General features: G+C 38.9%; 1 long non-coding RNA gene across 4 annotated transcripts in view; it reads left to right on the forward strand.

The window, feature by feature from the left end:
• Positions 1-13,167: 13,167 nt before the first annotated feature.
• The window catches only part of LOC142544955 (uncharacterized), a 28,463-nt gene continuing 13,666 nt past the window's right edge, over positions 13,168-27,964 (forward strand). For 2 of the 4 annotated variants that reach the window (XR_012820163.1, XR_012820164.1), the window contains exons 1-2: positions 13,168-13,461; positions 15,002-15,053. This is a non-coding gene — a long non-coding RNA (uncharacterized LOC142544955). Of the gene's footprint in view, positions 13,462-14,347; positions 14,414-15,001; positions 15,566-20,885; positions 21,006-27,964 lie in introns of those variants that run through there. The other 2 variants (XR_012820165.1, XR_012820162.1) reach the window with 2 other exon arrangements.

The raw sequence follows: 27,964 nt of genomic DNA on the forward strand, positions 1-27,964 counted from the left end.
TCAACTCGGATCGATAATCGGACGGTTAGATTCTTCACAATCAAATGTCTAAGTTCGAATGAAGTTTGGAGGAATTTCTGAATTTGCTCTCGGTCCTTGGCTGCTGAAATGAAGGAGATGAAGACAATTCATATATATATCTTGCATGGTGAAGACACATGTTTCATTCTTTATTCTGCACGTCACACCGCGGGTGCGGTCACTCTGCACCGCGGGTGCGCTGAGCGTACTGGATCACTTCCATAATTTCAGAAGGCACGACCGCGGGTGCGGTGCATTTTTGACCGCAGGTGCGGTGACTCTACTGTACCAACACCGCGGGTGTGGTCACTTTTATGGCACGGGTGCACTGACTCTACTGTACCACCTCAAAAATTTCAAAAGAACCACCGCGGGTGCGCTGGCTCTTTTACTGCGGGTGCGCTGGTCTTTCTACTCCAACACTATACTTTGCAACTAACTCAAATTGCAACGTCGCTTCTCCGTGTCTGTTCTTCCATTCCTTTATTCATAATACATAGTAACTCCAACGTATTACACTAACATATCGAGAACACCATATATGAATTATATCCGATTCCTTCAATATCATATTTTCAAATCATAACAAAACGTAGTAAAACTTACGTCCAGTTGAAGCTCTCGTCGATACAAACATGGTACTGAAGTCGGATTGAAAATCTGACGGACGGATCGCTCACAAATCACAAATCTAAAAAGTGTAAAGGCCTAAGGCTATCAAGTTGCATGTAACAGAAACGTGGCTCATTTTACATACATATCAAGTGGCGCTCGGGCGGTTATAAATTACCGCTCGGGCGCCGAACACTCTGTCCGGTTACTCGGCTTGTGGTGCACTGGCGCTCGGGCGGTCAAAAACTACCGCTCGGGCACCAGACTCTCTGTCTGATATCTCATCTTGTTGAACACTGGCGCTCGGGCGGTCATTTTCTACCGCTCGGGCGCCAGAATTTCTGTCCAAAGTTTACACAATTCTTATGTTTTACCCAATCTGATCTCGGAGTGATCCGTCTATCATCATATCAGTTCAAAATCAATAATCTCAGATTAACAGAATCAAAATCTCGGGCATTACATTTCTCCCTCCCTAAGATCTGATTTCGTCCCCGAAATCACAGGCAATCAAATCATATCGGAAGGAAATGTATAACAGAAGCTAAACAGAAAACTCACATCAGTGAAATAACTTCTGGAATCTCTGTCTCATGTCTGACTCCGTCTCCCAGGTAGTTTCTTCAATGCCATGGCGACTCCATTGAATCTTCACAAGTGGAATAATCTTCGTTCTGAGTTGCTTTTTCTTTACGATCGAGGATCTGTATCGGCTTCTCGAAGTAACTCAGAGTTTCATCCAGTTCGGCCTCATCTGGGTGAATAATATGTGAAGCCTCAGAGAGATATTTCCTCAATAATGATGCATGAAAGACATCATGTATTCCAGATAAAGAAGGCGGTAATGCGAGTCGATAGGCACGATCTCCTATCTTCTCGAGAATCATTGTACATCTTTCATCTGTTTCCACCAAAACTGTCTTTTCAAATCATTGTACATCTTTCTGCCACCAGGATGAATCTTGAATCGACTGCTATGCGCTTCTGACAAAATCTGTCGTTTCAATTCGGAAACATTTGGAACAACAAGACGATTATTCACATATAAAACATTGTCACGAACCTGATACTCAGATCGATGCCTTGCTCTGACCATCAATATCGAGTTCTGCACATTCTGATCAACTTTCTGAGCCGCTTTAATTCTCAAAATCAGCTCTGGTTCGACTTGAACAGCATATAATCTCAGCAGTCTACAATCTGTCTCAAATACTAATCCAGAAAGACAGCAATCTTCTATCAAATTTGAAACACCAATCGTCGATAGGGATAAAGAACATACCTTTCGACTCAGTGCATCAGCTGCTGCATTGGATTTCCCCGGATAGTACTTGATTTCACAATCGAAGTCTTTAAGCAAATCAAGCCATCTTCGATGTCTCATATTCAACTCTGACTGTGAAAAGAGATATTTCAAGCTTTTATGATCAGAATAGATTTCAAACTTCTCACCGTATAGATAATGTCGCCATCTTCAGTGAAAATACAATGGCCGCCAATTCAAGATCATGAATTGGGTAACGAGATTCATGTGGCTTCAACTGTCTCGAAGCATAAGCGATAACATGTCCTCGCTGCATCAAAACACATCCCAACCCTCTGTGAGAAGCGTCACAATAAACAACAAAGTCACAAGTACCTAATGGAATAGTCAAGATCGGAGCACTGGTCAATCTTTTCTTCAACTCCAGAAAACTGGACTCACAGTCTTCAGACCATATAAATGGAGCATTCTTCTGAGTCAACTAAATAATAGGCTTAGCAATACTCGATAAATCTTTAATAAATCGACGGTAATAACCTGCTAAACCCATAAAACTGCGTATCTCTTGCACAGATGTCGGTCTCGGCCAACTGATCACAGCCTCAACCTTGCTAGGATCAACAGAAATCCCATCTCCAGATATAATATGACCCAGAAATACAACCTGTCACAGCCAAAATTCACATTTTGACAATTTCGCATACATTTTCTCAGCCCTCAGAGTTCTCAACACAATTCTCAAATGCTCGACATGATCAATCATGTTCTTTGAATAAATCAAAATGTCATCAATAAAAATAATCACGAAATCATCTAGATATCTCTGGAATATATGGTTCATCAGACCCATAAATACAGCTGGAGCATTAGTCAACCCAAACGGCATGACAATAAACTCATAATGTCCATACCTGGTTCGGAATGCTGTCTTCGAGATATAAGAATCTCTGACCCTCAGCTGATGATATCCAGATCTCAGATCGATCTTGGAATATACAGAAGAACCCTGCAACTGATCAAATAAATCATCGATACTAGGAAAAGGATATTTATTCTTTATCGTAGCCTTGTTCAGTTGCCGATAGTCAATACAGAGTCTCATTGAACCGTCTTTCTTTCTCACAAACAATACTGGAGCACCCCAAGGAGAAACACTCGATCTAATGTAACTCTTGGCCAGTAAATCTTCCAACTGATCTTTCAACTCTTTCAACTCAATCGGTGCCATTCTGTACGGAGTTCTAGAAATCGAAACTGTACCTGGCATCAATTCAATACTGAAGTCTATCTCTCGAATCGGAGGCAAACCCGGAATCTCATCTGGGAAGACATCAGCAAACTCGCATACCACTGGCAAATCAGCCAATGATGGACTCGATTTCAGTAAATCAACTGAATAGACAAGGAATCCCTCCGCTCCTTTCTGTAATAATCGAGTCATAGACAATACGGATATCAAAGGAATTCTAGATCTAGAACCCTTACCGTAGAATTTCCACTCATCAGCCATATCCGGTCTGAATCTCACAATCTTGTGGAAACAATCAACAGTAGCTCTATACTTTGTCAGCATATCAATACCTATAATACAGTCAAAATCAGACAATCCAAGTACTATGCAGTCTAACTCAATCTCATGCCCGTCATACTGTAGTATACAATGTTTCACAGAATTCACTGATATTAAACCTATCCCCAAAGGAGAAGAAACAGACACTACAAATGATAAAGACTCAACAGGCAATGCATGACTCAATGCAAATCTCTCAGAAATAAATGTATGAGAAGCACCGGTATCAATCAATACATAAGCAGGGTAACCACATAAAGAACAGTTACCTGCAACAACGTCATCTGGTGCTTCCTGAGCCTGCTCCTCTGTCAAAGCAAATACTCTGGCCTGTTGTCTAGGAGGCTGGCTCACTGTCTGGCTTCCTCCTGGCCTCTACTCTGACTGAGCTGGTGCTAGCTGGAATGAGTGAACAGCAGCTGATCGTATATCAGTCTGTGCCGCTGATCCCAATGATTCGGCTCCCTGGGATCTTTGGGAACCTCTCTGCGGACACACTCTCGCAAAATGTCCCGATTGTGTGCAGATGTGACAACTACCAAACACTCCTTGGCATTGCTCTGTGGGATGTCTCCCTCCGCAAGTTCTGCAGTAAGCTCCGGTATAACTCTGTTTGGATCCACTGGAGCCAGAAGAACTGCTGCCCGACTTCTTGAACTGTTTTCCTCGGGCTTTCAAGAACTCTTTCTTTCCACCACTGCTGCTGCCACCCTCGAATCTGGGAGGGGGTTGCTGTGGCCTCGGTGCCGGAGGAACAAACGAAGCTCCTTTCTATGTCATCAGACCAGCTTCTGCTCCTTTGGCTCTGTTCAGGGCATCGGTGTAGTTATTCGGTCGCCCGGTGTTTACCAATGTAAAGATCTCGGGATTCAATCCATTGATAAACTGATCAGCAAAGGCTTCGTCATTCTCAGCCACGTGTGGAGCAAATCTCAACAAGGTAGAGAACTTGGCCATGTGTACTCCTCAATATTCAACTGACCCTGTCTCAGATTGGCAAACTCTGCCCCTTTGTCTTTCCTGTACGACATTGGGAAAAATTTCTGATAAAACTCAGCTTTAAATACATTCCAAGTGATAGTCGTACCTCGATGCTCCAATGCTCTCTTTGTCGTAATCCACCAGTTCTTTGCAACATCATGCAACTGGTGTTCTATCAATCGGACTCGGCGCTCATCTATGTAATCCAAAGAATCAAACAGCATCTCAATATCATCTAACCAACACTCACAGTCAACAGAAGTCTATGTTCCTTTCAGAGTTGGCGGTTTGAACAACTGAAACCTCTTCAGTAACGTTTCCATCGGAGTTGCTGTCACATCCTTCGGATTTGCAGATGTACTACTCTGTTCTGGTACTCTTCAGGGAGGCATATCTGATTACCAAAATGGTTAGTAACCAAATACAACAAACCTATTTCAGTCCTACTATGATCATCTTGCTGCTGATCAAGAATCGGTTCTGATTCATTCTCAATAATACACGTTACCAATCAATCAGATAGTCAAGTAAACATTTATTATATAAAGCAGTAAAAAATAATAGATTGCTAGCATGCAAAAGCAAGGAAAGAAAACTCATTCTACCCCGCTCAATAGCTCCTATCTCATTCTAAGGAACCTACTGCTCTGATACCACTTGCTGTGGGGACCCGAACCTAATTCATCTTCTTAATCATTATTAAGAATCAATATGACAATTAAGTAACATGGGACATAAAATTTTTTCTTTAAAATGCAAATGCGGAAACGTAATGTACTCAATCTGATATACATGTCAATACAAAAGTATAAGTCTTGTACAACATTTATTCATCTCCAACTAAAGTTCAGTCACTATCTCAAGTACTGAAAATCAATCTATTCTAAGTCCGGATCTCCACGCTAATTGTAATCTCTCATCCTCTTCCTGATCCTGCCCCACCTATTGTCATGCACACAAACAAACAAGACAACAGCCGGATAACTCCGGTGAGAAATACATCCCAGTATAAACAATGTAAACATGCAATCATATAAACAGATATAGAAGCATGAAACAGATATCAATAACATGTATCAAATCAGAAATACATGTATCGATATAAAGCTGTAAATAACTCTGGACACATCATTTCAGACTCGACTCATCTCTAATCTAGGGATCCCGATTCCTGGACATGGGCACATATATCGAATCTCAGCGATAGGAATGAATCAACTCCTAAGCGACATCGATATAAACCAAACATCCAGTGTCTTAGCAAATCAGCCGAAGACTTGGCACATCAGTCAATGACTAGGCACATCAGCCCACGACTCAGTACATGATTTGCTATAATTCAATAGACTAAGCAGATCAATCTCAAGAATTGTAACTATCAATGCAATAATCATTCAGTATGTGATTTTGAGAAACTCAAGTTAAATCAAACTCGAGTTGTGCAATCCCAGATCAACATTGATTTATACATTTCTTTCTGTGGTTTTTGGTTCTGTCGAAGTCTTGAATTCGAATCTGTCAATTACTCAATTTGGCAATGACAATAACGAGAAGTATAATATCAATACACCACTCAAATCAATACAGGATATAATCAGAACTCAATCAAATTCTGTTTCAACGGCATAACTGCACCATCTCAATACACCCAGCAATACAAATCAATAGATATCAATTCCCAAAACTCATAATCAATAACAATACAAATCTGATATCAAATCTCAGTCAAATCAACTCTGAAAATCATAACAATTTCATACGGTATCCGTTCTTCAATCCGGTTTCGATTATACGATGTCTAACATATCAAGAACATCATATATGAATCATATCCGATTCTTTCAATATCATATTTTCAAATCATAACAAAACGTAGTAAAACTTACGTCCAGTTGAAGCTCTCGTCGATACAAACACGGTATTGAAGTCGGATTGAAAATCTAACGGACGGATCGTTCACAAATCACAAATCTAAAAAGTGTAAAGGCCTAAGGATTTTCCTTATCTTTCCTGAAGCTCTTCTCCGTTTCATTTCTGAAGGAATGATATATATATATATATATATATATATATATATATCAAGTTGCATGTAACAGAAACGTGGATCATTTTCCATACATATCAAGCGACGCTCGGGCAGTTATAAATTACCGCTCGGGCGCCGAACACTCTGTCCAGCTACTCGGTTTGTGGTGCACTAGCGCTCGGGCAGTCAAAAACTACCGCTTGGGCGCCAGACTCTCTGTCTGATATCTCATCTTGTTGAACACTGGCGCTCGGGCGGTCATTTTCTATTGCTCGGGCGCCAGACTTTCTGTCCAAAGTTTACACAATTCTTATGTTTTACCTAATCTGGTCTCGGAGTGATCCGTCTATCATCATATCAGTTCAAAATCAATAATCTCATATTAACAGAATCAAAATCTCGGGCATTACAGTGTCTGACCTCGGTCAGACAAGAAGCATCTTGCTGAGACATGAACAAGTGGTGAAGGACCACAACCACGTTTTTCTCGGGGAAATCAAAAGTTTAAGATTTCTCGACAAAAATAAGTGGACATGTGAATACCATTTCTTTTCATTGGGGATTACAAAAGTCAAAAGATTCCCCGACAGAAGCTAGTGGGCATGTGATAAACCCACTAAAAGACCTAGAAAACTTGGACCCAAACAACTATAAATAAAGAATAAATGGGAACAAGAAAATCACACAAGATTTAAACCAAAATTTAGAACCAAAGAAAATGTATTCTACATAACTTAAGGTTTCTAAAAGACGGATTAAAGCATTAAGAAAGCAGCTGATGAATCTTAAAGATCTTTACAAACTGTTAAAAGAAGAATGGAACGATATCTCAACTGATATAATACAAACACATATCTACTGGTTATGCCAGGAGATAAGATCAGAAGAACGAGCTATTTCTAGATTAATGATCTAGAAATAAGACAAATCAAGAAAAGATGGAGGGACAATTCAACCACCCACTCAACCCACTCAAAAGATAGTGCCAAACATAGCTGGATGGCAACAAAGAAAAGCTATGGCAAGAGTTGAAGTCCGAAAATCAAATCCGCGAGGGACTTCTATAAATAACTAGGAAGATGAAGACATCACTCAACCTCTTCGATTTTCTTCAAAATAATTTGTAATATTTTCTCTTTCAAGTTTATGTGTGATTTAAGTTCAGCTACTATTAGTAGCTAAACAAGTTTCTCCTCATCTACAGGAGATTACTATGTAATAATAATTTGTTATGTTTGAATAAAAAGACCAAGGCTTTTGCCCCTCTCATGTATAAGTCTCAAATTGAATTACTTTACTCTACACACTGAGGTAGGAAACAAAATAGGGTTGTGCTAAGTGTTGCTGAAGGAGTCTGCGTCAGAAACCATCTATTGCGATTGTGTGGTTGGACTGTGAGGAGCAGTCTGTAAAACTTGGTGGATATAACCCGGTGACACTCTGGTCAAAAAGGTAAACTGTTCAATTTATCATACGGAAGCATGATGGGCTTTTTAAAAAAACGATCATTTGAATATTGGTATAAAGGCTGGAAACATTGCGTAGTGTCTTGAGGCTATATGCCTTTAAGAACATGCTCGATATGTATAACAATGTCACGTACCAAAGAATGAAGGTGTAAGGGTATTATGGGAATTTTTAGAAAATGGGATAGTTAAAACTAAGTTTTGAAGGGATGAATATTAAAAATAAAGTTGAAAAGGGAGTTGGGTATTTTTAAATAAGTTGCCCATGATAAAATGATGGTTTAAGAAAATCAATAAAGATATCTTAGATAAGTGAAATATAAAATAATATCTTTTTGAAAAATAATGGGGTATTTTATGTTTTTTTAAAACAGCTTATAAGTTGTTAAGTAACTTATTTTGATTGCTTATAAGTTGTTTGCAACTTTTTTTATAAAATAAATTATGAGAGCTTATAAGCTTTAAAACAACTTATAAGTGTTTTCTGAGCTATAAGCTCTGTCAAACACTCTCTGACTCATAAGGTAGGAAAACTCATGGAATAAGAAAATTAAATATTTTATTTCTCTCCAAAAATAAATAAAATGTTCGATTTGCCTCAAGATTTTTCTTGTAAAATTCTAAAACTGAATCTTTCACTATATTCCGGTATCTTCCTCCGAGAATCTATATCGAAACCACCACACATGAGAAATCACAACTATATTGGAAATAAGGTTAAAAATATTTACTTAAACAGTAAACTTAATTAAATAATTAATATCTAGTATTTAAATAACTTCCTGCGATCTAGGTGAACTTTTCTTGAACTTTCGATCGTTAAAAAATCCATCGAGGCTTTGGACTATATCAACCTTTATCTTGAAGTAAATTAATAATACTCGTGGAACTAATAACCACATAAAAATCCAATTTATCACAAATTTTTACAATTGGCAAAAACGTTGAAGAAGAAAAAAATTCACTTGCAATAATGTGAGTCGAAGACGAGTGCGCATCGCAATCTCAAGTTTCTATTGATTACGGCTTTATTACTGAAACTTACAAGAAACTTTGAGACTTCTCGTAAAGCATGGAAACAACTTTAGTTCCCAATGTTACCAAATTTGATGTAAAATGTGGGCAAAAAGGTGTTACTGAGACAAAAATATTATAATAATTGAGTTGTCTTGTTCATGGCTTGTGTTCAAGAGTCTCTAGGCTAATATTATAGTCGACCCCATCAATCATGTTTTAAAGTACTTACATTCACTAAAATTACAAATCGTATATATATTTTATGATTGTTAATATTTCTAATACCATATATTTCACATGTTAAAGATTTCGAAATTAAATATTTGTATTCGTTTGCTTTGTTCGAGATTGAGATTGTTTAAGAATATTTACATTTTGTAACAACTCATATTTGACGAATATCCCTACTGTATCAAGACGAGTCTTTCTAGCATGTTTATCTCCTCAGTCACACGTACCTTAGGAAATTTTACAGGGGGTCACCTATCCCAGAATTATCCCAAGTCAAGCACGTTTAACTTTGAAGTTCTTTTGTGATGAACTCTCAGATATAAACACGCTGGAAAGACTCGTCTTGGTTCAATGATGATAATCTTCGAATTTAAGACGTTACGCATTTAAAGTTTGAAATTTATTTTCCCCAACCTATATATATTCTCTTAATAAACAGAAACGAGCATGCAGTTAATATTTCTTTTGGTTTCAGATTATAACCTGAATTCCGAATCCGTATGCTAATCAAAATATTATTTTTGGTTTTGGTTTCTGTTAATAAATCTTGAGAGTAGATTTGACTATTAGAAATTTGAATCATGTATAGAACCAAAATCAGAAGTCTCAAAATCCATATTATATCTAGCTAGGTCACATAGTTTTTTTTTCTTTTCATTTATCTAATCTAATTATACAAATAATTAATATATATATATATATATATATGTATATGAAACGACTCTTTCTTTTCAACTTTGAAATTCTACTAAATTTTTTTATATCTATTAATTCAAAAATCACCATTTATAAATAACTTATCATTTCCATAAATCAAAATAACTTAACAATTTGAATCTCAAGTGCATAAAACCTCTAAAATCGTCGATTATCAAAATTCAACTTCTACATTTAACATGATCAAAATTAACTTAAAAATAAAGCATAAAATCTCTAATAACATCCTTAACAAAATCCTTTAAACTTTCCTATGATCAATCTAGTACGAAAATAAATGTCTCTCGGGAATGTACTGCCGTACTTGATCCACTCAAGCGTCAGCGCCTCCCTCAATATCATCATCACCTACAGAATTAAAACCTAATGAGTCTAATGACTCAGCATTCTAAACATGAGTAACAAATAATACATATACAAGCACATGCATTAAAACGTACTTTTATTTAAAATAACTTTTAAGCATAATAAATCATATATCGTAAAAACATAAAATCGTAAAGCTTTGCATCTTTTATCATTTTGGGTGAAGTTTGATCCTTAAAAGTGACTAGCCTTTTATCATATGGTCGACTGATCAGTCTTAGCTCACCATAGCGCATGGGGAAGGGCACTAGGCACCTCTATGGAAATACGATTGTCAGGCTCCCTCTGGGGCTTTGTCCCGTAAACGGGCTCCCTCTGATGCCTTTTCCCTCACGACATTTTCATAAATTGTAAGTTCGTCGTTCCTTCTTAAAAAGGATCCCTCACATATCATCTATCATTTTGTCACAATCAATTCATATCCCTCAAAATACTTTTCTTTTTTCTTTTTTAAAGCATAAAATATCGCGACTTTCCAAAAATAACATTTTAACAGTAAAAATTGCACAACTTTACCATAAATCATAAAATTCCATTTTTCATCAAAATGATTATTTTAGAACATTTATCATGCGTTATGATCTTTCAGGACGCTGCCTAGCTTTTCGTACTACCCAGGTGTAAAATGACAGTTTTGTCCCAAGATGTAAAATTTCTCGTTTTTGACTTTTTCTTACTTTTATTGACTCTAGACCATCCCGAATAATTATTTAAGCTTCAATTAAATTTTAGATATTTTTATTTGACGTAATTCGAGGATTTCTATTTAATTCTTTAATTACTAATTCATGAAGCGTTTTATTCCCGAATTAATTCAAACTTTAATATTTTCTTTTCGAATTTTAAACATAAACTTTTTATACCTAAATTACCCTTGTGGACCATGAGCCGGCCCCCGTGGACCATGGTTTGAACCCCTTTATTTTTCCTAGCCTCGACCGAACCCTATCCTAACATATTGAGCCACGGCTCGATTTTCACCTAGCCACCCTGGACCATCATGAACCAGGCCCTCACTCAAGCCCCCTGGACCCTCTCTGACCTAGCCTAACCCAGCTGACCAGCCCCTAGCCCAAGCAAAACGCTCCTGCGCACGAGAACAAGAGTCGCGCGCTTTCCTCAAGCTTTGGTCGAGCCACCATGCACCGCACCAGCCCCTGACTCGACTCTAGACCATCCTCCCTAGACCATACTGGACCAGCACAGCCAGTCCCAACCGAGCCATGACTTCCCCACGCAGCACTCACTCCTTGCATGCATAGGAAGAGTCTTAGCTCATGCAGACTCTTCCTTGCGCGCTGCAACTTGAGTCCTAGCCATGCTAGGACTCTTCTTGGCCCTTGAACATCGCTTGCACAGGGCCGAAACCAAGCCTGGTCGAGCCCTGGTGCAGCCCCCCCTTACGGCCGAATGGCTAGGACTCTTCTTGGCCCTTGAACATCACTTGCACAGGGCCGAGACCAAGCCTGGTCGAGCCCTGGTGCAGCCCCTCCTTACGGCCGAGCCTTGCATGCACATGCCCCATGAAAACCCTAGGCTCTACCATCAGCCACGCACAGCCCCTTCTAGTCCTTGTCTAGCCCTCGTTTCCTCCTTTAACCGCCCTTGTTTTATCCCTTAAACATCCTATATTGGCAGCGTAATCGTAGGAAATCATAACACGTTCATATATGTGGAATGTCTAGAAGCTTGCCATGTATTTAGAAATAATTATAGGATATAAATACATGGATTAGTTATGTAATCTGTCTGTTATATTCCTAGTTTTAAGATTATCTTGTTACTGATTTTGTTATTAGATTTGTTACAACTCCTACTTTTAAGGATATTAAGTTGTATATTTACTTCGTTTGTTAATGAGAAGATAATCAGATTATTCCTCACTCATTTTTTCCACATGGTATTAGAGCCATAGCACCATCTTAACATCATGGCCACATCACCTTTACCAGTTATCTCTACTTCTTCAGCCACAGACTCTTTTACTAGTTTCATCACACATCACATGCTGAATGGCCAAAATTACTTAGCATGGTCCAGATCAGTTTTGATGTTTGTGAGCGGTAAACGCAAGGACGACTACCTAATTGGAATGATCCAAGCTCCAGAGGAAGACGATCCAGGCCATAGAGTATGGAAGACAAATAACAACATGGTCAAGACGTGGCTAATCAGCTCCATGACCACTGAAATCGGTGAAGGGTTTCTGATGTATGATACTGCTGCAGAGATATGGGACCACGCAATAACAACATAATCCAACATCGATAACACGTCTGAGCTCTTCGAGATAGAGAGCAGTCTCCATGACCTTCGGCAGGGCGATTCCTCAGTCACTCACTACTACACCATCCTTGTTCGAATTTGGCAGAAACTAGACCTCTACGATCAACACAAGTGGACATGCCCTGCAGATGCCCATCTCTATAACAAAATCATTGAGACCAAGCGTGTGTTAAAGATGTTATCCGGACTGAATAAGGAGTTCGATGACGTCCGAGGCCGTATTCTCAGTATCAAGCCATTACCGTCACTTCAGGAGGCATTCTCATCTGTTCGACATTAAGAGAGTCGGCGAAAAGTGTGAGAACCCAAATTTAATTATTCAGTATTTGGCAAGAATTAGAAATAATTATTTTAAAGTGCTAAATTAAAATAATTAAGCCAAATAATTATACTTGTGTGTTAAAAATATGTATTAGAAAATATCGGAATTATAGACGATATTAAAATACATATCGATGTTTAATAGCACACGGGAGTTGTAAATATTTGGACCGAGTCACATTCTAGAAATTAGGCTAAATCATTCAAATACATGTATATGTGTATATGGATATTTGTTTATAAGGAAGCCCATTTGCCCCAAGCCCAATCCATTTCTTCCTTTAAGTTTCTCGTTTCTTCTTGTCTCTTCTCTTCCATCCATTTTTTTTCTTCTCCATCGTGAGTAGCTACTCGTCGCCTCTGGCTGCTAGGAAGTGGGTCTCCATAGCTCTCCCAAGTTAGCCCAGGAAGTCCCTCAGCTCTCCTTGCCATAATCATCATAGAGGAGCTTGTTTCTTGTTACCATGTTTCTTCCAAGTTGCTGCGTTTCCTTTCCAGCTTCTTGATTTCTATTTTTCTTGGTTCTTTAGAGTGTAAAGAGGTTGATTCTAGCTTTATTTCAGTTCAAGGGAAGCTTTTGAAGGTAATCTCTAAGCCTAGGTTTTCAAAATTTTATCCATGGAAGAAGTTGGTTTCTGTTTTTCGAGTTGCAGGTTTTTGGCTTCTGATTTTCGGGTTTTTGTGCGGATTGCACTAAGAATCTTGACTTGTGGTTCAAATAGCACTTATAGCTCTATGTGTCAGCTTTCTATAGCCACTGACAAAATGGAATTTCAATTAAAAACGGATTTGATATGATTTTTCTACTAAAATGTGTCAAAATGGAATTCTGTGTTGGAGCTATGCAGCGTAGCTACTGTAATTCAAGTTTATGACATTTTTGCTCTCGGATTCTGGACTTGAGATTCAAATAAGAGTTGTAGAGCTATGCGTTTTCTTTGTATTGATATAAGATTCGTTAAATTCCATTAAGAATTGAGGTCGTTATGCTCATTTGCCGAAACTGCTCAGTACAGACTTCTGTCCGTGAAGTGTGCATGTAGTAGCGCCTTCTAGTAAATTCTGGGATTTATCTGTTAGGATTCTGGAAATGGTTTCTTCTAGGAAAACTTATATATTTGAGTTGTCTTTCATTTCCAATTGGCGTATATCGATTTGAGTCAATGATGAGTTAGATATGAATTTTATATTCATAAGTGTCTAAACTAAATCTGTCACAGACCTTGCATCTCATGGTTGTTGGTTTTGGGCGTTGTTCAGTGTCAAGATGATTGAATTTCATTTTGATGTCTTCTGATTAAATATGGAATTTTGAGTCAGGATTCCAGCCATGTATGATAAGTATGTTTTGGTTAAGTTTTGGTTGAGTTATGGCCTTACAACCGAGCTTAGGTCCAAGCTGGAATTAGTAAATTGTTTTTGGCTAAAAGTTGAATATTTACTTGATGGTAATTAATTATTTGCCACAGGCTTTAGTAGCCAGGAAGCACCGAGGAGTTTATAAACTATTGTGGTAATTTAATTTGAAGGTTAAGGTACGGATTGATCGATTCTTTACAGCGTCTATAACAACGTGTAATTAAATTGATGTGATTTTATGAAAACTATGTGTTTATGTGCTCTTTGTGCTGTTTGGGTGTATTTTAGGATTATTCCTCATTTTTAAAATTAAATGTGAGTTTTTAAATATATTGGAATAATTTGTGAATTTATATGCATTGTTGAACACGCATTCATATCGAGCCATGACTCCGTTGTTTCCGAGATCTCTGTTTACTCTTGGATGAGTTATTTAGACATCAGAGCCGAGGGCGTTTGAGCGTCACACCTCTGATGACTAGCGGAAGAGCCAAGCAGTTCTTCAGACTGACACCCCTGACGCAGATGTGCAGGGCCGAGGGCGTATTTGACACGTCACACCCCTGGCACATGTGGCCATAGTTGTTGCTTTCGTTTCCTTGGATCCAGTTTGATATCCGAGATTATTGGTACCCTACATGCATTGCATTGCATTGATTTTATTATATGTCATTTATTTATGCTGTAATTTATTTGATCTTCGTACTGGGGTTTGACCCCTGTCCCTCGGGGCTGCTGTGGTTTGTTTTGTGATTCCATAGCAGGTTATACAGGTGGTTCTGATGCAGCTGGCGGAGCGTCTGTTGGTGGAGCCCAGTGAGTCAGTTTGAGTTTGGAGTCCCCAGATATTTATACTATATACTGAGTCATTTGCCGAGTAGATGCCTCGTGTATTTGTATGGTTGTATTTTGAGTGTTGGATCCTATTTGGTGTGATCGAGCCTAGTCGGCTCTGTGTGCGATTGGTATTCTGTTTGTTTTATTGGACTCTATTTTCGAGTATAAAGGTTTTGTTGTGTTGTTTTAATTTTTTTGGTATGTCCTATTTAAGGGAAGGTCATGCCGAAATTTCTGTAGGCCCAAAATGGAAAATTTTTACACGTTTTTGCTGTTTACGCTAATAAATCCTGGTTGTTTGATAATTAAAAATTAATCAGGAGCACGGGCCCTCACAGTTGGTATCAGAGCGTAACTGGAATATGCTCGAATTAGAGTCTAGGACACTCGAGTTTAGACACAAATAAATAGATTTCGTATTTGATTTATTACTTGCTCTTTATTTGATTTGCATGCTATGATTATTAACTTAGCTGAGATAGAGCTGGTAGTGAAGTAAGTTTGACGCTTCGTTTATTTGTACCTAGTGGAGTAAGTTTTAATTTTCCTTGAAACCCTTCAGTGCTTACTATTATTTTTCTGCTTGTGGATTAATCCTTGTGTCTTGTAGATGGTACAGGGAGGAAGAGGCAGAAAAGGAAAAGAAGTTATCCAAGAGTTCGAAGCTCAAACATAGGAAATACTGAGGGTATTGGCGAAGGTAGACGTGGCCGCTCTAGAGGAAGGGCAAATCAAAATGTGAATATAGAGATAGAGGTGGAGCAGGAACCACCAATTCGTCGAGAAAGGCATGTTGCAAGAAATGTGGAAGTTGATCGTGAAGTTCAGCAGCTGACCCAAAGAATGAGAGAAATGGAGTTAGTGATTTCTAAATTCCAAGATATGCGTCCTCCAAATTCTTTGGAAATGAAGGTGGCGAAAAGACAAAAGTGTGGCTGAAGAGCATGAACTATTTGTTTAATCTGGTGAAGTACACTCCGGAGCTGAGACTCAAATTAGCTGTTTACCAACTCAAGGATCGAGCACAACTGTGGTGGGAAGCCACAGAGGAAGCAATCCGAGAATCTGGTCAGATAATTTCTTGGGAGGTATTCCGTACTCATTTTATTCAAGAATACTCGCCTCCATCTTATTATTCTTCTAAGGAAGTCGAGTTCAATCAGTTGGTTCAGGGAAATATGTCAGTGGGAGAGTAAGCCTCTGAATTTTCTGCTCTACTAGCTTACGTACCTCATGTTTCTAATAGTGATCGTTCCAAGCTTTCGCGTTTCATGCAAGGACTGAATCGGACGATACATACATTGGTTATGACTGGAGCACCAACTACTTATGCAGAAGCGGTAGAGAAAGCAAAGAATATTGAGGCTAGTTTGCTTTGGGGAGGATCACAACAGGTTCCATCTTTTACTTCCCAAGGGTCCGGGAGTAGCATTCAGATGCCAGTGGGCATACCTCCTTATCAGCCTCCACAATCAAACCAGCCACCAAAGTAGCAGAAATTCAGAGCTAAAGGAAAGCACTTTAAGAAGAAGTCTTACAGCAGTTCATCTAGTTCAGGTAGTTCTAGGGGAGGAAGATCTAGTGGTTATGTTCGAGATTCTTGTGGGAGATGTGGAGGTAGGCATCCTACTACCGAATGCACAGGAGTTCAGGGAGACTGCCATACATGTGGATTACCGGGACATTATGCGAGATTTTGTCCAAATGCGGGAAGACAACAGTATCAACCCTCGCAATTTAGCCAGTTTCCGAGAGCCCCTGTGCCTAGACCATCTACTCTACAGCCTAACTACCAACAGCCAAGAGGATCTTCTCAGCAGTACTTTCCAAGACCTCAGTAGGCTAGGGTGCATGAGTTGACATAGGACCAGGCTCATGAGACGCCCGGATGGGTCATTGCAGGTATATGCTTTATTTTTTATCATCCTGCACGTATATTGATAGACACTGGAGCATCTCATTCATTTCTGTCTGCTGCATTTATCGATGAGCATGAGATAGCTACTACCTTGTTGATGGATACAGTGTCTGTGTCTACCCCTGCTGGTGTGTATTTGATGTCTCGTGAGATAGTTCTGAACTGTGTGATTAGATTTGATGATAACCTTATGATAACTAATCTAATCAAATTGTTTATGTCTGACTTCGACTGTATTTTGGGAATGGATACTTTGACGAATTATCGAGCCACCGTTGATTGTTTCCATGGAGTTGTCAGATTTAGACCTTATTATGGCCATAAGTGGAACTTTTATGGTAATGATTCTCAGTCATGCATTCCATTAGTGTCAGCAATGGAAATGTTTAGACTGCTATCAGCATTCGGCAGGGAATGAAGGATTCATGATTTATGCAGTTGATGTCACACAGGAAGAAATGTTGAAAGTTTCAGATATTCCTGTGGTAAAGGATTTTCCTGATGTATTTCCTGATGAAATTCCTGGCTTTCCGCCCCAAAGGGAAATAGATTTCAGCATTGAGTTAATGTCAGGGACGAACCATATTTCTAGAGCACCGTATCGTTTGGCTCTAGCGGAGTTGAAAGAACTCAAGGAACAATTACGAGACTTACTGGGGAAAGGTTATATTAGACCAAGTATGTCACCTTGGGAGCTCCAGTATTGTTTGTAAAGAAGAAAGACGGGACGATGAGGATGTGTATTGATTATCGGCAATTGAATAAAGCTACAGTGAAGAATAAATATCCTCTCCCACGTATCGATGATTTGTTTGATCAGTTGCAGGGTACATCCGTGTATTCCAAGATCGATCTTCATTCTGGATATCATCAGCTTAGAGTTAAAGAGGAACATGTTCCTAAAACTGCATTTCGGACACGTTATGGGCATTATGAATTCTTAGTCATGCCTTTCGGATTGACTAATGCTCCAGCAGTTTTCATGGATTTGATGAATCATGTTTTTCGAGAATTTTTAGACAAATTCATTATTTTCTTTATCGATGACATTTTGATTTATTCAAAAACAAAGAAGGAGCATCGAGAACATTTGAGACTAGTACTCCAAACACTCAGAGCAGCACAATTATATGCTAAATTTTCTAAGTGTGAATTTGGTTGGACAGAGTAGTATTTCTAGGTCATGTTATATCCGCTCAGGGAGTTTCAGTGGATCCCAGTAAAGTCGAAGCTGTTATTAATTGGCCAACACCAACAAATGTTTCTGAGATTCGCAGTTTTCTAGGATTAGCAGGGTATTATAGGCATTTTATTGAAAGATTTTCCGTTATTGCAAGGCCTATGACCCAATTAATGCAAAAAGATCGACGTTTTGTGTGGACTGCAGAATGTGAATCAAGTTTTCAAACTTTGAAGGAAAAGTTGACAACAGCTCCAGTGTTAGCTTTACCTTCAGGCTCAGGTGGATTTGTTGTGTGTACAGATGCTTCTCTGGATGGACTGGGATGTGTTTTAATGCAAAATGGGCGAGTTATTGCATATGCATCTCGACAGTTGAAGCCACATGAGACTCGATATCAAGTTCATGATTTAGAATTGGCTACCATTGTGTTTGCGTTAAAAATATGGCGTCATTATCTGTACGGTGAACAATTTGTAATTTTTTCTGATCACAAGAGCCTTAAATATCTTTTCACACAGTCCGACTTGAATATGAGACAACGTAAATGGATGGAGTTGCTTAAAGACTTTGATTGTGAGATTCAGTATCAACCAGGGCGAATGAATCTAGTTGCAGATGCACTTAGCAGGAAAGCTCAAAACGCTATGCTGACATCTCTGAATATTTCTAAAGTCTACGAGCATTTGGGAACATCAGGATGGACTTATCAAACAAGTGGAGATTACTTTATAGTTTCATCTATCAAAGTCGAGCCACATATAATATCAACTATTAAAGCAGCGCAGAGAACTGATCCACACATTCATAGATTGAAAGAATTGGTTCAAACCAATCAGTCAAATAAGTTCAGTGTTGCCTCAGATGGTAATTTGCGCTTTAATGAGAGACTTGTGGTTCCTAATTTGATAGATATGAAAGAAGATTTATTACGTGAAGCACATTGTAGTAGACATAGCATTCATCCAGGAAATCGAAAGATGTATCATACTTTGAGAGCTCATTATTAGTGGGAAGGTATGAAGAAGGAAATTTCTGATTTTGTGGCTAAATGTTTAACTTGCCAATAGGTTAAAGCTGAACGAATGAGACCTGGCGGTATGTTAAATAGTCTTGAAGTACCACACCGGAATTGGAAGCACATTGCTATGGATTTTGTGACACACCTACCTCGTTCTAATCGTGGTTGTGATGCAATTTGGGTGATTGTTGATAGATTGTCTAAATCAGCCAATTTTATTCCATATGACCGTACTTGTACTTACAAGAAAATGGCAAAATTGTACATTGATCATGTGGTAAGATTGCATGGTGTGCCAATAACCATAGTATCAGACCGTGATCCAAGGTTTACTTCGAAGTTTTGGAGTAGTTTGCAATCATCTTTGGGTTCAAAGTTGGCCATGAGCACTGCTTATCATCCCCAAACAGATGGTCAATCAGAAAGAACCATCCAGACTCTAGAGGATTTGTTACGAGCAGTTGTAATGGATTTCAGGGGTGGTTGGCAAGAATCATTGTCTTTTGTCGAATTCTCTTACAACAATAGTTTTCAGACAACGATCGGTATGGCACCATTTGAAGCTTTATATGGCAGAAAGTGTAGATCTCCGATTTGTTGGGAAGATGTGGGAGAACCACAGATGTCTAAACCAGAGTTTGTACAAGAAATGAAAGATAAAGTTGAATTGATCAGAAAAAGAATGAAAGCAGCCCAGGATCGTCAAGCAAGTTATGCTAATAAAAGGCGTCGGCCCTTAGAGTTCCAGGTTGGCGATTATGTTTTCTTGAAAGTATCACCGTTTCATGGTACTATGAGATTTGGACGTAAAGGGTAGTTAGCTCCACGTTATAATGGTCCGTATGCAATTGTTGAGAGGATTGGCACTTTGGCTTATCGTTTGGACTTGCCGCAGAGTTTGTCTGTGATACACGATGTGTTTCATGTATCTATACTGCGGAAGTATGAGCCAGATCCATCTCATGTTTTGAGTATCGAGGATGTGGAGTTAGATAATTCTCTAATTTATGTTGAGCATCCAGTTCAAATTCTTGATCGTAAAGAGAAGCAACTCAGGAACAAGACGATTCCTTTGGTTTTGGTGCAGTGGAGTAGACATGGGATAGAAGAAGCTAGATGGGAGTTAGAGGCTCGAATGCGTCAAGAGTGGCCTCACTTGTTTGAAAATATGATGAATAACACCATGTACTCAGATTTTCCGATGTATTATCAATGATAAATGTTTTAACCACTTTGTGTATAAGTGTTGTGTACATTAGATTTCGAGGACGAAATCTTTTATTAGGAGGGGAGAATGTGAGAACCCAAATTTAATTATTCGGTATTTGGCAAGAATTAGAAATAATTATTTTAAAGTGCTAAATTAAAATAATTAAGCCAAATAATTATACTTGTGTGTTAAAAATATGTATTAGAAAATATCGGAATTATAGACGATATTAAAATACATATCGATGTTTAATAGCACACAGGAGTTGTAAATATTTGGACCGGGTCACATTCTAGCAATTGGGCTAAATCATTCAAATACATGTATATGTGTATATGGATATGTGTTTATAAGGAAGCCCATTTGCCCCAAGCCCAATCCATTTCTTCCTTTAAGTTTCTCGTTTCTTCTTGTCTCTTCTCTTCCATCCATTTTTTTTTCTTCTCCATCGTGAGCAGCTACTCGTCGCCTCTGGCTGCTAGGAAGTGGGTCTCCATAGCTCTCCCAAGTTAGCCCAAGAAGTCCCTCAGCTCTCCTTGCCATAATCATCATAGAGGAGCTTGTTTCTTTTTACCATGTTTCTTCCAAGTTGCTGCGTTTCCTTTCCAGCTCTTGATTTCTATTTTTCTTGGTTCTTTAGAGTGTGAAGAGGTTGATTCTAGCTTTATTTCAGTTCAAGGAAATCTTTTGAAAGTAATCCCTAAGCCTAGGTTTTCAAAATTTTATCCATGGAAGAAGTTGGTTTCTGTTTTTCGAGTTGCAGGTTTTTGGCTTCTGATTTTTGGGTTTTTGTGTGGATTGCACTAAGAATCTTGACTTGTGGTTCAAATAGCACTTATAGCTCTATGTGTCAGCTTTCTATAGCCACTGACAAAATGGAATTCCAATTAAAAACGGATTTGATATGATTTTTCTACTAAAATGTGTCAAAATGGAATTCTGTGTTGGAGCTGTGAAGAGTAGCTACTGTAATTCGAGTTTATGACATTTTTGATCTCGGATTCTAGACTTGTGATTCAATTAAGAGTTGTAGAGCTATGCGTTTTCTTTGTATTGATATAAGATTCGTTAAATTCCATTAAGATATGAGGTCATTATGCTTATTTTGCCGAAACTGCTCAGTACAGACTTCTGTCCGCGAAGTGTGCATGTAGTAGCGCCTTCTAGTAAATTCTGGGATTTATCTGTTAGGATTCTGGAAATTGTTTTTTCTAGGAAAACTTATATATTTGAGTTTTCTTTCATCTCCAATTGGCGGATATCGATTTGAGTCAATGAGGAGTTAGATATGAATTTTATATTCATAAGTGTCTAAACTAAATCTGTCACAGACCTTGCATCTCATGGTTGCTGGTTTTGGGCGTTGTTCAGTGTCAAAATGATTGAATTTCATTTTGATGTCTTATGACTAAATATGGTATTTTGAGTTAGGATTCCAGCCATGTATGATATGTTGGGAAATTGCACCGAAGCAATGCCGATCAAGATGATAATAGTACCCAAAAATGCGGAATAAAATAATCAACAAGAACACAAAGATTTACGTGGTTCACCCAATATAGGCTACGTCCACGGAGCTTCTACAATTTTTATAACTGGAAGAAATATTACAACAAATGTATACACCAATACACTCAATATTTCTCACTCCCAAACCCGAGTATACCGAGAAAATAATTTCTCTAACTCACACAAGAGAATTCTCGCACTCAAGAAAAAAATACACTCATTTTTTCTATGCGCTCTCTTTTTTATCAAAGCTGAAAAGCTTTTGATTTTGGGATACAATAACTGAAGGAATTGAGCTCTATTTATAATCGATTAATTCGTTCAGTTTTGTTATCATAACGATGTGGGATATGTGGGAAAATATGTTTTAATTATTATATTATTTAATGTGTGGGCCCTACCTCATTAAATCATACCTAACAATTCTCCCACTTGAAGACTTGATTCAATCATGTCTTCACACCATCAGTGCAGCAGCTCATACCTCCTTTGTTAGTCCAGGAGACCAACTGAAGTCAAACGCAACTTCAGTTTTTTAATGATAACAGCCTTCGTGAGTATGTCAGCTGGATTCTTGCTTCCAGGAATCTTCTCAAGCTTCAAGACTTCATTCATCCGATCTCTAAGGATCCTCATTCCAAGGATTTGTTTTGCAGTACCCAAATCCTTCAAAGCAAATTCCTTTGATAACTCTTTCTCAAGTTTATCAATCTCCTCCAGACAAGCTCTTGCTATCAACATATCATCTACATATATCAGTAGTATGATATAATAACCATCAAGCTTCACATAACAATATTGATCAGCCTGATACCTCAGAAAACCATCATTATTCATTACACCATCAAACTTCTTGTACCACTATCTTGAAGCTTGTTTGAGACCATACAAGCTCTTCTAAAGTTTGCACACCATTTTCTCTTTCCATCGTAGTTCAAATCCCTGTGATTTATTCATTTCTTCATCTAGCTCACCATGAAGAAACGTCGGCTTTACATCTAACTGTTCCAGATGTAAATCTTCTTTTACCATCAATCCAAGTACAGTCCTGATAGTAGTTAACTTTACCACCAGAGAGAAAATATCAGTGTAACCAATGACTTACTTTTCACATTTTACAACAAGTATTTCTTTGTACCGCTTGCTACCGTCATGTTCTAACCGATACTCCCACTTGCTATGTAAAACTTCTTTTACCTTCAGGAAGTTCTGACAATTCCCACATGTGATTGGATGACAGTGAATCCATCACATCTTCCATGGCTAACTCCCATTGTTTAAAGGTCTCATATACATCCGATTTATTTTTCACAAAATAAACCCAAAATTTCCTGCTCGAATCGTCAACAGTAGTGCCATAATATCTTGAGTGATCTCCAAGGGATGTCACATGAGATGGTCCACATACATCAGTATGTACCAGTTCCAAATCCGTCGATTTCGGTTTTCTAACCTCTTTTGAAAAGCTCACCTTTTTTTGCTTTCCAAAAAATACAGCTTCACACGGATTGTGTTCAACGATCTTTAATTCCGGTAGCTTTCCATTTGAAACAAGCATTTTCATTCCCTTCTCACTCGTATCCCCAAGCCTACTATGCCATAGACTTGAATTAGCTCCAGTATCCACAGCCGCTAATTTATTTCTCAAACTGGAAGTCATATAAAGTATTCCAGTTTTCTTTCCTCGAGCAACAATCATGGCTCCCTTTTTCACTTTCTAGGAACCATCTTCAAAGGTCACCTTATGACCTTCGTCGTCAAGCTGTCCCACTGAAATCAGATTGTGTGTCAACTTTGTTACATGCCTTACTTTGTTGATTTTCCAGACAGATTCATTTGTCATCTTCATCCGGATATCACCCATACCAATTATTTCCAAAGGTTTTCCATCAGCCAGGAAAACTTTACCGTAATCTCCCGCAATGTAATTATCGAATACATCACGATTACCAGTGGTATGAAACGAAGCTCCCGAGTCCATAACCCAAGAATCAACCGGGCTTTCCATGGATAGTAATAGAGCATCATGTACATCCTCAGTAACAACATTAGCGTCATTCTTTGTTGATTTTCAATTCTTTTTCAAGTGACCAGTCTCACCACAGCTCCAGCACTTCACATTCTTTTCAAATGTGTTGTTGTCTTTTCCATTTCTTGACTTGGACCTTCCATGCCATTGGTTGAAACTCTTTTCGCCACTCCTGCCCTTTCCTCTGTTCTCGAGATTTAGAGTAGATCTCGATGATGTTCCTTCACCCGAATCCATCTTGCGAACTTCTTCAGCAAGAATTTGATCTCTGACATCATTGAATTGTAGCTTTCTTTTTCCAACAGAGTTGCTAACCGCTGCCCGCATCGGTTCCCAATTGTCTGGTAAAGACGCCAAAAGAATAAGTGCCCGAATCTCATCATCAAATTTAATTTCAACCGATGTTAGCTATGAAACAATCGTGTTGAATTCATTGATGTGTTTAGCCACCGATGCATCTTCTCTCATCTTCAAGTTAAATAACTTCTTCATGAGATGTACTTTATTATTTGCTGATGGCTTTTCGTACATGTCCGACAAAATGGACATCATTTCCTCTGTTGTTTTTGCCTCCGCCACGTTATGTGCCACGTTCTTCGTTAGGGTCAATCGTATTACACCTTACACTTGTCGGTCAAGAAGCTTCCAGTCATCATCCTCCATCTTTTCCGGTTTCTTTCCAGATAGAGGTTGATGCAACTTCTTGCTATACAAATAATCTTTTATCTGTAACCAACGAAAAATCTGTTCCGTCGAACTTGTTGATTCTCGGTCCCGATCCATCATCTCTGGCCATCACTTCTCTAGCCTTAACAAAAAATCTAGAAAATCTTTTCTGATATGGAAGATCAGACAAAGCTGCAACCACAGAGCATACTCAGAATTCTTAAGAATTTTCACAACAAGGCTCTGATACCAGTTGTTGGGAAATTGCACCGAAGCGATGCCGATCAAGATGATAATAGTACCCAAAAATACGGAATAAAATAATCAACAAGAACACAAAGATTTACGTGGTTCACCCAATATAGGCTACGTCACGGAGCTACTACAACTTTTATAACTGGAAAAAATATTACAACAAGTGTATACACCAATACACTCAATATTTCTCACTCCCAAACCCGAGTATACCGAGAAAATAATTTCTCTAACTCACACAAGAGAATTCCCGCACTCAAGAAAAAATACACTTTTTTTCTATGCGCTCTCTTTTTTATCAAAGCTGAAAAGCTTTTGATTTTGGGATAAAAAAACTGAAGGAATTGAGCTCTATTTATGTAGAGGCCCGAAATTCGTACTTGAAAATTTGCGAAAAAATTTAAAATTTTCTTTTTAAATAATTAAAATGCCTCATAAACTGATAAAAAGATTCAATGTTTAAAGTAACAGCGGAAGTAAACAATGTTTTCAAATAACAACTTAAAATAATTCAACAAAATAAAAATGCTGAGTTCGGAATAAAAATAGTAAGTGCTGAAAATGAGGTCCTTGGGTTCCACTACTGCCGACCCAAGATGGCTCACTGGTCCCCGCCCTCGATCCCGACCTCATCAGTACCTACAACAATCAAGTCTAGTGAGTCTAAAGACTCAGCATGCATATATCGTAAATAACAAGTAATAATAATAAAATTGCATGCATCGTAAAAATATCATGAGTCTGGCGTAACGTAAAAATATCATGTCATGAGTAATTATAATACGTGCACAACTGAACTGAAAATCATAAGTGAACTGGTTGCTCAATCGAGCCCTGTAATAAAATAACATGTCATAAATTTTCTGTTGGGATTATGTTCTACGCAAGTGGCCCCTGAACTGAACTGAACTGGATCGCCTGATCAGACTAAACCACAGTATACTGGGCGGTAGAGATCATCACAGCCCTTGGACTGGATATCCGTACCAATAAATGAACTGAACTGAACCTGTAAGTGACCACCGGGTGAAGTAATAATCCCATGATAATGAAGTGACCACAAGCAATATCGCATAAATCTCAAAAATGAATATTTTATATTTTTGCACGTAATATAATTAAATAACATAATTAAATATCCTGTATTAATTTTACCGAATGAGTTGGATCGTTCCCAGGCTCGCTGCGACTTAAATCTAACATGAAAAATATGCAAATGATTTACTCGCTCAAACTTGGTAATTGACTCCAAAAACGAGACAATTACGCCCAATGACTTGGTATTTAATCATGACTCCGTGCCAACCCAAACCAACACTGAACCATCATTTAGTCATGATTAAAATACACTTAAAATGATGAAATAATGCTCCTAACATGTCAGTATTTCGAAATTTGGTGAATGGAGGCCAAAAACATGAAACGCTCTTTCGAGAGTCACTTTGGCACATTGCACCGTAAATTTTCGTACGCCCTCTAAACTTGACCAAATCACAAACGGAAAAAAACTTGACCTTCCTAACTCAATGGGGTACTGTTCAATCTAAGACCGTAGGCTAAAAGCCAACCAAGAACTCGAAACACACCTCTGAACCGAAGCACAACTTGCTGTCACAAAAATACAGCAGCGGCGCTTGCGTTTCTTTGCGTTGTTTGCAAGGTTAATGGCCATTGGGGCTTGAACCACCGACCATAACCTCTTCCCAACATCCTAAGGGTTGGCTTGAACCATGGCTAAGGGCCCTAGGCCAGCCAAAATCAAATCAACACCATGGATCACCCGAACTTCCACCCGAGAGGCGAACCTGCGCGCGTGGGGCGAGTTGCTTCGTTTGCTGTCATGGACCATTCCAGCGGCCATTTGATTGACCATGGCATGATCTAGACATCAAGGGGTATGGTATGGACCGTGGCTAAGGGCCAGATGCCAAACAAGATCCATACCAACCTAATAACCGAACACCAACTCATGCAGAAAATGAAAGGGATCGAAGGGGGTGTTCTTGTTTATTTTTAAAAAACCGATTGGGACGTGAACCAAGCCATGAAAGGGCATCTTGGTCATGTCCTAGACATGCTAAGGAAGGGTTTAAACCAGGGTACAGGCCCAAGATCCAACCAAGATTCGAACCATCCTTAGACAAACAAAACCAGAATTTTCGAAATCCAATTCTGCACTATGGGGAGGTTGCTGTCATTTCGTTTTGCTGAGGGAAAAATGGCTTAAACCAATGGACTAATCCCTTCCTAACACACCCTATAACACTCCTAGAAGCAGCCTGGAAAGCCTGGACTCGAGCCAACCACCTGAAACCGTCAAAAGAAGCCAAGCCGTGAGGAGCACAAGGAAGACAAACTTTCTGTACATGTTTCATGGTGAATGGAGGCCAAAAACATGAAACGCTCTTTCGAGAGTCACTTTGGCACATTGCACCGTAAATTTTCGTACGCCCTCTAAACTTGACCAAATCACAAACGGAAAAAAACTTGACCTTCCTAACTCAATGGGGTACTGTTCAATCTAAGACCGTAGGCTAAAAGCCAACCAAGAACTCGAAACACACCTCTGAACCGAAGCACAACTTGCTGTCACAAAAATACAGCAGCGGCGCTTGCGTTTCTTTGCGTTGTTTGCAAGGTTAATGGCCATTGGGGCTTGAACCACCGACCATAACCTCTTCCCAACATCCTAAGGGTTGGCTTGAACCATGGCTAAGGGCCCTAGGCCAGCCAAAATCCAATCAACACCATGGATCACCCGAACTTCCACCCGAGAGGCGAACCTGCGCGCGTGGGGCGAGTTGCTTCGTTTGCTGTCATGGACCATTCCAGCGGCCATTTGATTGACCATGGCATGATCTAGACATCAAGGGGTATGGTATGGACCGTGGCTAAGGGCCAGATGCCAGACAAGATCCATACCAACCTAATAACCGAACACCAACTCATGCAGAAAATGAAAGGGATCGAAGGGGGCTGTTCTTGTTTATTTTTAAAAAACCGATTGGGACGTGAACCAAGCCATGAAAGGGCATCTTGGTCATGTCCTAGACATGCTAAGGAAGGGTTTAAACCAGGGTACAGGCCCAAGATCCAACCAAG

This window comes from Primulina tabacum, chromosome 5 (assembly GCF_025594145.1).
Source record: "Primulina tabacum isolate GXHZ01 chromosome 5, ASM2559414v2, whole genome shotgun sequence".
Lineage (NCBI taxonomy): Eukaryota > Viridiplantae > Streptophyta > Magnoliopsida > Lamiales > Gesneriaceae > Primulina > Primulina tabacum.